Here is an 11,710-nt window from a genome sequence, read left to right as displayed (position 1 = left end):
CCCGGCACGTGACCGCCTGTCTCGGCACGTGATGCCGCGGCCACGTGAGCGGCCGGCGGCCTGAAACAGTGGCCTGGGGCTGGAGAAAGTGAAGAGGAAGAGCCGGGCAGTGGAAAGTGAGAGCGGGAAGGGGAGGCCGCCTGGAGACCAGGGCGGCGCGTTGTGGACACTGGCCCGAGGCGCACGGGCCCTCTCCCGCCAGCCGGGCCGGTACTGGCCGCCGTTCCACTTTGTGTAGTGCGGGGGGAACCTGCGAGGCCCATCTCTTGTAGGTGGACCTGGGTCCCCAGGTAGGGGTGGGCCAGAAGGAGTTCGTTGTGGAGTGGCAAGCCCCTCAGTTGCCTCTGGGAAACTTGTTTCGGTCCTCAGCGTTCTCCCCTCTTAGGAGAGAAGGGAGGTGAAATCCGCCAAGTGTGGTTTTGATTTCCAAGCAGGAAAGGGAGTAGAGGAGCAGGTGTGACACTTCTCAGCGTTTTGGAGCACTCTCGATGGCTGGAGAAGATAGCCATGTCAGTCTTACCGGGAGTCCCCTCGGTGAACTCGACCTCTGGGTCCTTCCCCCACAGAACTGAAACCCGGAAACCCCTGAATTTTAACTTGGGGATTCCTCTGGCCCTCTGATTCTCAAAAAGGTTGGAAATGGGAGTTAGAACTGGGACTTCAACAAGCATACTGAATGCTGGAATTCATGTTATGAAACAAAAGTTGTCTTTAAAAATAGTTATTGCTGGGTATGGTGGCACAGGCCTGTAATCCCAGGAACTTGGGAGGTTGTGAGGCTGGCCTTAGGCCTGAGCCTAAGCAACTCCATTTTAAAACTCCAGTTTGAAACCTGCAGTCTCGCCAGGCACTATGGTCCTCAGGCACCAACAAGTCACTTCTCCCACCCTGATAAAGAGTGAAGCCTCTGGCAGGCTGCCGGAGGGAAAGGCGGAGAAGATCAGGGTGGGGACCACAATACCAGATGTTTTAACCCCAGGATAAATGATGTCCCTGAGAAATCCAGTGGTAGCTGATAAGGATTGAAAGGGGGGTCAAGGGCTGGGGATGTGGCTCAAGCCGCAGAGCACTCGCCTGGCATGCATGCGTCCTGGTTAGATCCTCAGCACCACGTACAAAGATGTTGTGTCTGCCGATAACTAAAAAATAAATATTAAAATTCTCTCTCTCACTCTCTCTTTAAAAAAAATACATTCTACTGTCATGTATAACTAAAAAGAATAAATTAAAAAAATTTTTAAAAAAAGAAAGGGGGGTCAAAAGCCCCAAAATTTAGTATAAATAATAGAGCAAATGAACAAGACATTCAGCCAGCTGATACTGATGCACACAAGCTGGAGAGCCTGATGAGGACCTGGACTGACATCCCAACTCTTATCTGCCTGAACCTCTGCATTGTCCTCACTGCCTCAAACTCTACAGCCACATCTTGACCTTGGTGAGAGCCACAACTTCTCCCTAGGACTGCCTCCTCAATCGCCATCAGCTCCATCCCAGGAGAAACCTGCCTTCTTTCCTGACCTGATCACCAGGGTCTGAGTGTGTGGGCATCTGCTGGACTTAAAAGCCTAGGGTTTAAGATTTTTGATCTGACACTTGAACTTAGCACACATAGGGAGTATCTGTCACTAGGCTGTCATGATTAAGTGTGTTTGCAATGCTTAGAATTAATCTAGAATTGTTTGCTTGAATTTTAATCTAGAATTGTTAGCTGTGAATTGATTATGTCTATTGCAGTGCCTAGCATTAAGGATTGTCATTTTCTTGATTAAGAACTTATAGCGTGAAATTGTATTGAGTGATTTAAGCATTGAAAAGGGCAGAAGTGGGTGGACATTCTTTATTTCTCCCCCTGGACTCAGCTGCGGCCCCTGCCATTCTGCCTTGTGACTTTCCTGCTCTAGTCTGCACTTTTTGCCCATCACAACAGTGGCTGAGACTGGAGGATTGCAAGTTTGAGGCCAAAGTCAGCACTGTAGCAAGTCCTTTAGCTCCTTAGACCGTGCCTCAAAAAATAACAAGGGCTGGGGATGTAGCTCTTTGGTAAAGCACCCCTGGGTTCAATCCTCAGTACTTTAACTCCCCCACCCAAAAAGGAACATTATGCTGGACAAGATCTTGGTTTAAGGGTTCACTGTGATTCCTGTTTGTTTAGTGGTCCTATAGTGTGCTTTAGGCCACAGGTGGGGGATTTACCAGAGCATGGCAGGAGCACTCAGTCCAGTATATACATGTTTTCCTTTAAGAGAAATCCAAGTCTTGGACTGGGGATGTAGCTCAGTTGGTAGAGTGCTTGCCTCACATGCACAAGGCCCTGGGTTCAATCCCCAGCACCCCAAAAGAAAGAAAAGAAATCCAAGTTCCTGGCCTCTGGGGCCTGAGGTAGCCTGGTAGTTTATCACCTGCTGTCTGCAGGGTGAAGAGCCCAAGCCTGGCTTCCTCTTGTCCTTTCTTTGCTCCTGGTGCCTGCTTGTCTTTTTGGTTGGTTCAGTTATTTATAAAGTGAATGTCCCACCTTCTTCCCTACAACATAAAATCCCAGCTTCTTAGGAACCATATCTGAAGTCACTTCAGTTCTGGTTTGTGCACTACAGTGGGTCACTCAACTAAATCGTCCTGGATTCTTGTCACTTTTTTCGTTTGTTTTCACTTGTTGTAGATTTGACTTTCCCTGCTATTAATTCTGTCTTCCTCTTGCCTCTCCAGCCTGATAAGTAGTGAACTGGGAGTCTGTCTGTTGAATTTTTTTTCTGTGGTTGGGGTGGGAATGGAATGCTTGGTAAAGAGTGTGTTTCCTCATATCTTCTTCAGGTTTCCAGATTCTTCTACAGTTTGTTTCCTGCTGTTCCAGAAAAGGAGGAGTAATGGCAGAATTCCACCAAGGTGATGCTCTCCTCCTTGCCGGCAAGGCTGAGGCCTGTTAAGCTGCTCAGAGCCTGCTGAGACTTCTCCTGTGCAGTCGTTGGTCAGCAGTAACGTGACGTGCTGTTGGTCCAATACCTGAATAGGCTAAGTCTGGTTTGCTTCTACGAAATACAATGTTAAATTCAAATGTGATTGGAGGAATTCTAATATATTCTAATATATTTCCATTTTCTCTTGAAAAACTACTGGATAATCTTGAGCTTGGAAACAAAGCCCCAGAACTGTTTTTTGGCTCTGAATCCTTTCCTATCCTGTGGGTGTAGGTGGTGGCAGAACACCTGTAGAGGCTGAAAAAACACTCCGTTCCCAGCTTTCCTGGTAGCTCACGTGTGGGCTATCAGGAGTCCAGCCTGTCAGGCTGAAGTGGAGCTGGTGAGTGCAGAGACGCTGGCCCTGGGCATCAGGGGAAGGCTGTGCTGGCCTGTCAGGACTTGGTGTGAATGTGCGTCTGCACTCAGTTGTGGTCCTGCCATTCCCCGTTGTGACTTTCCTGCACTGTTCTGCATCCTTTTTGGAAATTTTGTGAGCTACTCAGAGTCTTTTCAGTACATTATTTTTCTGCTTAGAGCATTCAGAACCTGTCTGTACAATCGAGTTGTTTCCTGGGCTGGGGTTGTGGCTCAGTGGTAGAGCGCTTGCCTGACATGTGTGAGGCACTGGGTTCAATTCTCAGCACCACATATAAATAAGTAAAGGTCCATCCACTGTAAACTAATACATACATATATATTTAAAAACAGACAGTCGGGCCTGGAGATGTGGCTCAAGTGGTAGCGTGCTCGCCTGGCATGCGTGCAGCCTGGGTTCGATCCTCAGCACCACATACAAATAAAGATGTTGTGTCCACCGAAAACTAATAATAAATAATAAAATTCTCTCTCTCTCTCTCTCTCTCTCTCTCTCTCTCTCTCTCTGTCTCTCTCTCCAAAAAAAAAAAAAGACTTGAACTGCGATCCTTTAAACTAAGATGTAAAATATATATTTTAATAAGTAAATAAATAAAACAAGTCATTTCCTGAATTTAACCTTCAAAATCTCTTTTTAGCTGGGCACTGTGGCACACATCTGAAATCCCAGTGACTCAGGGAGCTGAGGCTGGAGGATTCCAAGTTCAAAGCCAGCCTCAGCAAAAGCGAGGCACTAAGCAACTCAGACCCTGTATCTAAATAAAATACAACATAGGGCTGGAGATGTGGTTCAGTGATTGAGTGTCCCTGAGTTCAATCCCTGGTGAGGGAAAAAAAGGCCACAAATGGAAAGTTTGGAAGTGTAGAGTGTGATGGAGCAGAGCTGTAAGGGGAGCGTTCACTGTTTTTCTGTGTTGAATCCTTAAAAGCTGATACGGTCTGATGAAGGAAAGATGTGAATTAACGTGTCTTCATGTGTCGCAATGTCTGGGACAGAGGCTTGCTTGCTCACTTTCTTTCTTTTTTTTTTTTTTTGAACTCAGCAGTTATGGTAGTGACCAGTAGAGAAGTTTTACTCTTAGAAAGCAGCAGATAGCTTTATCTGCTTCAGGTTCTTGGCAGAATTGAGGAACAGAACCTAGCACATCCTTTATATTAAAGGGTGGTAACCAGTTCCCAAAATAAGTATTTTTATTACAAATAGAAAACTATTGGGTTGGGGTGTATCCCGGAGGCAGAGTGCTTGCTCATCATGAGTAAGGTCCTGGTTTGATCCTCAACACCACCAAAGAGAGAAAACAACATTACAGAAGACCATTTGATGGCACTTTAATCAGCTAACCAAGGTCAGCATCACTAGTAGGAGGACAAACTGACTTGATGTCCTTCCCAAGGGCTCTATGGAAGCCACTCCTCTGATGTTCTTCCCAGTGATGGAGAACTTACTTCTGTCTGCAGTAGAACAGATGGGCATGAATTGTGGGGCTCTGCAGGATGACAGACAGCTGAAACAATCCTCTTGGGTTGAAAGGTCACAAAGGCAGGACTGGTCACAGGTAGAAAGAGACTCAGAGACACAAGACCAGTGCAATGTGGGACCCTGGATTACTCTTGGAACTGAAACAGGATGTGGTCAAGAAGCTAGTAACATTCGAGGGAACTTTGTGGTTTCTCTCCACCAGTGTTGGTGTCTGTGGTGAGCATACCCATCCTGTAAGAAAGAGTGGGGAACTCCCTCCTGCCAAGACACTCTTGGTAGCTGAGAGCAACACGTTTTTACTGGACTTTGACATGTTGATAGATCAGCTGGGGAGGGGACATCTTCATGGCACTGTGTCTTGTAATCTTGGGGCACTTCATTTGTAGATATACAGAAGTCATTTTACTTTTCATTTATTTTCAATGTTTTAGTTGTAGATAGACACAATAACTTTTTATGTGGTGCTGAGGATCAAACCCAGTGCCTCACATGCTAGGCAAGCGCTCTACCATTGAGCTACAACACAGCTCAAAGCCGTTTTTCGATTACTGTTTTTCTGTGAAAATAATGGTACATTATGCTGGTTAGTAATAGAAAACAGAGAAATGTGAAAATGTGGGATCAAAGGAGGAAATGCACCACTTGTTACCCACCAGTTATCTATGGTGGTGGTTGCTGTTTTCTGGTGGTACTGAGGGTCAAACTCGGGGCCTCATGCATGTGCCGCAGGTGTTCTGCACAGCTGCATCCCAGCCCCTGGGGGTGGTGTGTGGAGTCTGGTAGTACACAGGTGCTTCTTAAAAATGCCGATACTTTGTGTCCTAATTCTTGCCTTATAGCAAACATTTCCCCATGCAGTACAGGCTTCCTGGAAGCAGCTCTAGTACTCGTGTTACAGCATTTCCTGGTGTAAGTGAGATACGGAAACATTTTTGAGGATAGTTTTGTGTGCTTAGGATCTCCCCATGGCCTGCCAGGTGAGGTGGTGGGCCAGATGGTGATGCCAGGCTGCCCACTAGCGACCACTGGAAGGTCTCCCATTCTTGGTTGGCCGTTTGCTAGGTGTCCACCTTGCCCAGGCTCTGTCTCCTGTCTTCGTTGCCTGAGAGTCGGTGGAGCGGCTTGGATCCAGATGGACGGCTGGTTGGGTTTTAAGCACCTGGCCTGGGAAGAAGGAGAGGCTGCCAGGGGGTCTTCCCACCACAGAGCCTTGCTGGCTCTTTTCCCTTCTCTTCCCATTTTCTTGCCAGTCCACCTCAGGTATCATTACCTAATGATAATGGCACTCATTATCATTAGGTAATGATACACAGGTGACTGCAGTGGCAGGCCAGGGCAGGCCTAGTATTGGTAATGTGTTAGGGACCTATACCAAGTTTCCAAGGGGAACATGCGCTGGTGCACAGAAAAGAGAAGCAGGCCTTCGTCGGGTGGCTGCAGGTGCAGAGCAGCTTGGGAAGAGCCCCGTGGGCAGCCTGGGTCAGAACCGACAGGCATGAAAGGCAGTGTGACCAGACCCTCCAGCCAGGACATGCGTGTCCTCAGAGCTCGCCCTGAAGCCTGCATGGTGGTGTCACTCTGGCCTCTGTGCCTTCTTATGACAAAAGGCTACCTGAGGACCAGTATGGAATCAGAGGCTGCAGCAATGTGTTTCCCAAGAGCCAGGCTCCTGGCAAGCATGTCTTTGTCTCCTCCAGCTTTAACAACTAGCTTTCTATGTAAAATAGAGACACCCATTGAGCTGTTGGGTCAGCGAGTTTTGACAGTTGTGTACACCTGTGAAACCAGCACCCCAACGGGACGTAAGACGCTTTCTCCACCCCAGAGTTTCCGGTGCCCCTGAGCGTCAGCCCCTCCCTGCCCACCAATCACTGATGTGTCACTACAGAGCAGTTCTCATACACAGGACTCACAGGGTGACTAATTTATTAAAAGAACATAGTAAAATAGTGAAACTGTTTCTGGGTGGGCACCCACTGACACGTCGTTCCTGGCCTTTCTGTGACTCTGGGGACCCTGTGTCCTGCTGTATGAGGAAGTCCCCCAGCCTTTCTCCGTGTCAGTCTGGTGGAGGTCATTTCTTCAGCACATCTGACCGGTGGTCGTTTGCCTTCATTCACTGAGTATGTGGTTAGCTGAATGTTCATAAATAAACCACTTCAGTCACCACAGTGTCCTCCCACCCTGGGGAGCTGCAGTTTGCAGGCTGTTCCTTGGTCCTTTCAGTTGTGTGGTTTCTGGTGTAAGGAGCTTTGTACTTTGAACTCAGAATAACCCCCGGGAATTAGATCATTATCTCCATTTGAAAAAATAAAAACCACGCTTCAGAGATTTTAAGCAATTTACCTGGGGCATGCAGTCCTTGCAGAACCAGTACTGGTTCCTGGGGCTTCCAACTTGGAGGCCCAGCCTGAGACCAGTGTGGACCCTCCTCTCCACTGACCCTGTGCCTTGAAAGCTCTGTCCACTCTTTGTGGTGGTTCAGACACCTGTCGGTGCTCACAGCAAGGTGCCATCCCAGGTGACTCTACAACCGGCTGCGATTCCTGAGTCCCTCCACTTTTCTTTCCTTGCTTCACCTCCGTGGACACCTGTGCCTGGCTTTGCACCATGTGTCGCTGCCAGGGGCAGGTGCACAGGCCCCATGTGCTGCTGGGCCTCCTCCACTGTCCAGCTCTTCTGGAAACTTGACCTGCACCATTTCTTCTCTTCTACATTTTCATATTCTTCCTCTCTCCTCCCTGGATCGGCTGGTCCCATGGAGAATGAATTTTCTCTGCTTTCATCATCCTGGAAAAACTCCCTGGTGCCTGCTCTATCCAGTGGCCACTGTTGTGCGCTTCAGGCCTGTCCTGCCCAGACACATGCCCTGCTGGCCTGAACTGGTGCAGCCTGTGGGCATCCGCACCGTTCTTCCCACTTTCCCCTCTCCCCTTGTTCCTCTCCCTAACACTCGCTGTTTCTGTTGCAGGGGACAGACGAGGCAAGGGACCGAAGACAGCAGGAAACCGTTTTATTTGGCTGCAGCCAGGTTCAGAGGGCAGATCTTTTGCTGAAATCAATTAATCCCCTGAACCCCGAGTTCAGGCAGTTTCAGAGTTTTATACCCAGCGCTGTGAGGGGAGGGGCTCAGAAGTTCACAGCCTGCAGCAGTTCACATAAAAGCAGCTTTTCACTGTTCTGGGCAAGTTAACCCTTGAAGGACAGCGCCTGAGAAGGGGAGAGCCTCTTCTCCCCTTCCTTTCCTCCCCTGCCAGCTGTGACCATGGAGCCCAACTGGTAACTTCTCTGATCTTAGAAATGTAGACATCTCTGTGAAGCCCAGCTCAAGGCCAGAGGCCTTGTTAAAGGATTTTTTTTTAATCACACTCTGCATTTGCAAACACACTTCACAAACTACTATACTGGAGACATGTTTGTGAAAAACAAGTAAAGGGGCCTTCAGCACCTGGAGTGCTGATCTCTTCCAGGCCAGTGGCCAAGTAAAATGGAGCAACAGGAAAATAGGAAGTTTAATTACACTGAACTTTTGCTTATAGTCTAAATAATCAGTTGTGGTGGAGATTTCTGGAGAAGCTTAGTTAAGATGTTCTGTGGAAGGGGGGCCACTGCACTTCTAATGGCTCCTGAGGGCTGGGGAGGTGCACAACTCAGGTGAAGTTCTGCTCTGTCAATGCCTCTGGAACCTGGTGAGTGAGGCCTCCGGACACCACAGATGGCGAGGGTTGAGGTAGGAAAAGGCCCGATGCAGAACAGGGGGGCCTGCCTTCCAGATGACCTTTGACCTTGGTGTTCCTGGATGCCTGCTGTTAAAGCACAGAAATAGGGACAGGCCGGGGGGGGGTTGTTAGTGCTTGGACCTTACGACCAGATAACCAGCTGGCCCTGGAGCAGACTGCTGCCCACAACTCATTAGATGAACTGAGAGTGGTTTTAAGATTTTAAAGTGTGAGAAAACAAGAATATGTAACGGACCATGAGATTTGCAAGGCTATTTTCTCTCCAGCCCTTTATAGAAAAAGTTTGCCTCTCTTCCCTGAGCAGGAGGAAGGAGAAAAGAACTCTGTAGCCATAAAATAAAAAGTCTGTTATTAAGTGTACACCTGTAATCTCAGCAGCTTGGGAGGCTGAGGTAGGAGGATTGCAAGTTCAAAGCCAGCCTCAGCAATTTATCGAGGCCCTAAGCAACTTGGTGACAACCTGTCTCAAAAAGTAAAAGGAAACAGGGATGTGGCTTACAAAACAAGAAATGATCTGACATGGAGGCTGAAAGGACACTCGCAGAGTCTACGAAAAGTCCATAGATCATGCCACACCCTGGAATCTCACACAAGAGATTTATTTTCAGTAGCACAAGGCAAACCAACAAGGCTGTCCCTCCGAGGACAACAGCAGTGGGTTGGCACTCAGAGCAGATTTATAGCCTGCAAGATGAATTTCATAAGCTGCTGAGGAGCTGCACCATAAGCTGGGTGGGATTGCTCATTTAGCAGGCACCTGTTCTACGGGAAGTTAAGCAGCCTTGCCTCAGAATCCAAACTTTGGAGCCTCTAGATAAAATGGCTCCCGACCTATAAAGGTGAATCTGATGCCAATAGAGGACATGACCAGGAACCCCAGAAACAAATGGAGCAGGAGTCTGGGGAGGTAGCTTTTTCTTGTAAAACCCTCTGGCCAGCTGACCTACACAATTTGAGGCAGGTGGGAGCAAAGGAGCTGGAGAAGCAGAGCCACATGGGAGGTCAGGGGATGCTTCTGCAAGACAGAAACCCAGGAGCCAAGCGCGCGCTTTGTCTGGCGGAGTCCCAGGAACAAAAGAGTCAACCACATGAAAGCAGGTGAACTTTGTAGCCAGTGGGCAGACAGCACACGGCAATGCCTTCAGGCTCAAAGGGAAAATGAACCTAGAATTTTTACACAACCAAACTGTTAAGCACAAATATAAAAACAGAAGCAAAGGTTCAGTAAATGTGTCTGCACGCATTCTGAGAATCATTCTCAGAATCTGTTTTAGTAAAACCAAGAAAACAAAAAGGAAGGCCAAAAGCCAAAAGGGAGTGGGCCTCAGCAGGAACTCAGAGAAAAGGGATTCCAGGGTCACATCTATGCTGCAGAGCTGTCACCAAAAGCTCAGTCCTTTGTCTCCAAGTCCAATCCAATAATGAGGACGGATGTTGAGAAAAAGGAAAAAAGTTTCATTGGCTTTACTAGCAAAGAAGCACAGGAGACTCCCATCCCAGAGGCTGTGATTCTGCCGGTCAGCAGGAATAGGGGGCTTTTAAAGGGGTGACTCAAAGGGTACACTCCAGGGTTCTCGGTTGGAGTTATAATTCACTTGTTAATTGGGGAGACTGTATCTGAGATCTGCTGGAGGACTTCATTGGTGTGGTGGGTGTGTGCTCAAGGACAGATGGAAAAGGCTGGGGAAGAAAGGTAATCCTGTTTCCCCTGAGATTAGGGAAGGGGAGAAATTAGGAACAGGGATAGAGGAAGAGGAAGAAATGTTCCATTTAAAAATAAGTCTCAGGCTGGGGCTGGGGAGGTGCAGAATGAGACAGACATTATTACCCTGCGTGCGCATATGACACACTACGGAGGGACTCCACATCAGGCACAGCCAGAGCAAGCAGGAGTTGTGTTCCATTTGTGTACAATGTCAAAATGCATTCTACTGTCAAAAAAATTCACTGAACTAGACAAAAGGGGAATGAAGGGAAGGGAGAAGGGATAGTAATAGAAAAAAAAAAAAGCAGAATAAATTGAACATATCTTAACTATTCTCATTTATAAATATATGGCCAATATAAATCCATATCATGTACAATCACAATAATGTGATACTAATTGGAACAAGTTCTTCTATGTATAATATTTCAAAATATACTGTCATTTTTAAAAATTGAAAAAGGAGAACTCAACCAAGGGTACTTTGCATGGAAAATTTAAAGTGCCCCTAAAAACTGATGCAAAAAACCAGCTACTTATGTGTAAAAATTTTAACAGGAATTTAGGGAAGAAAAAATTTGTAAGGGTAATAAATGCATGGAAAGTATATGATCTCACACATAATAAGTACATAATCAGAGAAACATAAACTAAAATAACACCACTTTGGCACCTATTGAATATAAGCAAAATTTAAGTGTAAAAAAATTCCAAAATGCTGATGAGGATTTGAGCAACAGACATTCTAATGCAATCATCTTGGAGAATAATTTGGAAATATTTAGTAAAGATAAGTTACAGTGTAGCAATTCCACTCTCGGGGCATACTCTAGGTCAGTAGTTCTTAAACATTTGGTACCAGAATTCCTTAAAACTTTTAAAATTTATTTGAGAATAACAAAGAGCTTTTGTTTTTGTGGGTTTTGTCTATTGATATTTGCCATATTAGAAAACAAAACTGAGAAATTAAAAATACAACGTACTGTCATTTAAAGGTCAATAAAAGATCCACATTAACGTTAAAAAATAACAATCAGTCTTGGGTCTGGCACAGTGATGCCTGCCTGTAATCCCAGTGGCTCAGGAGGCTGAGGCAGGAGGATGGAGAGTTCAAAGCCAGCCTCAGCAATGGTGAGGTGCTAATGAGCAACTCAGTGAGACCCTGTCTTTAAATAAAATACAAAATAGGGCTGGGGATGGGGCTCAGTGGTTGAGTGCCCCCAAATTCAATCCCCAGTACCCACCACCCCAAATAAATGGCGGGCTGCAGTTGTAGCTCAGCAGTAGACACTTGCCTTGCCTGTTAGGCACTGGGTTCAGTCCTCAGCACCACATAAAAATAAAAGTATTGTGTCCATTTACACTTAAAAGAAATGGTTCAAACTAAAACAACAGAAGATTGAAAAAAATTGTCTTAGAGAAAAAAAATTGGATTTATGTAAATAGTGTAACA

The 11,710-nt window shown here is 46.7% G+C and overlaps 1 long non-coding RNA gene and 1 other non-coding gene across 2 annotated transcripts; both read left to right on the top strand.

Moving 5' to 3' along the window:
* The first annotated feature begins 12 nt into the window (after positions 1-12).
* On the top strand, positions 13-3,814 carry LOC139705462 (uncharacterized). Its single transcript, XR_011707435.1, has 2 exons — positions 13-1,438; positions 2,812-3,814. It is a non-coding gene; the product is annotated as an uncharacterized lncRNA (long non-coding RNA).
* On the top strand, positions 2,266-2,339 carry Trnav-cac (transfer RNA valine (anticodon CAC)). The gene has a single exon. It is a non-coding gene; the product is annotated as a tRNA-Val (tRNA).
* Positions 3,815-11,710: the final 7,896 nt, after the last annotated feature.

This window comes from Marmota flaviventris, chromosome 4 (genome assembly GCF_047511675.1).
Source record: "Marmota flaviventris isolate mMarFla1 chromosome 4, mMarFla1.hap1, whole genome shotgun sequence".
NCBI classification, from domain to species: domain Eukaryota; kingdom Metazoa; phylum Chordata; class Mammalia; order Rodentia; family Sciuridae; genus Marmota; species Marmota flaviventris.
The sequence above is the reverse complement of the archived record's forward strand: the minus strand, read 5'-3'. Positions and strand labels throughout refer to the sequence as shown.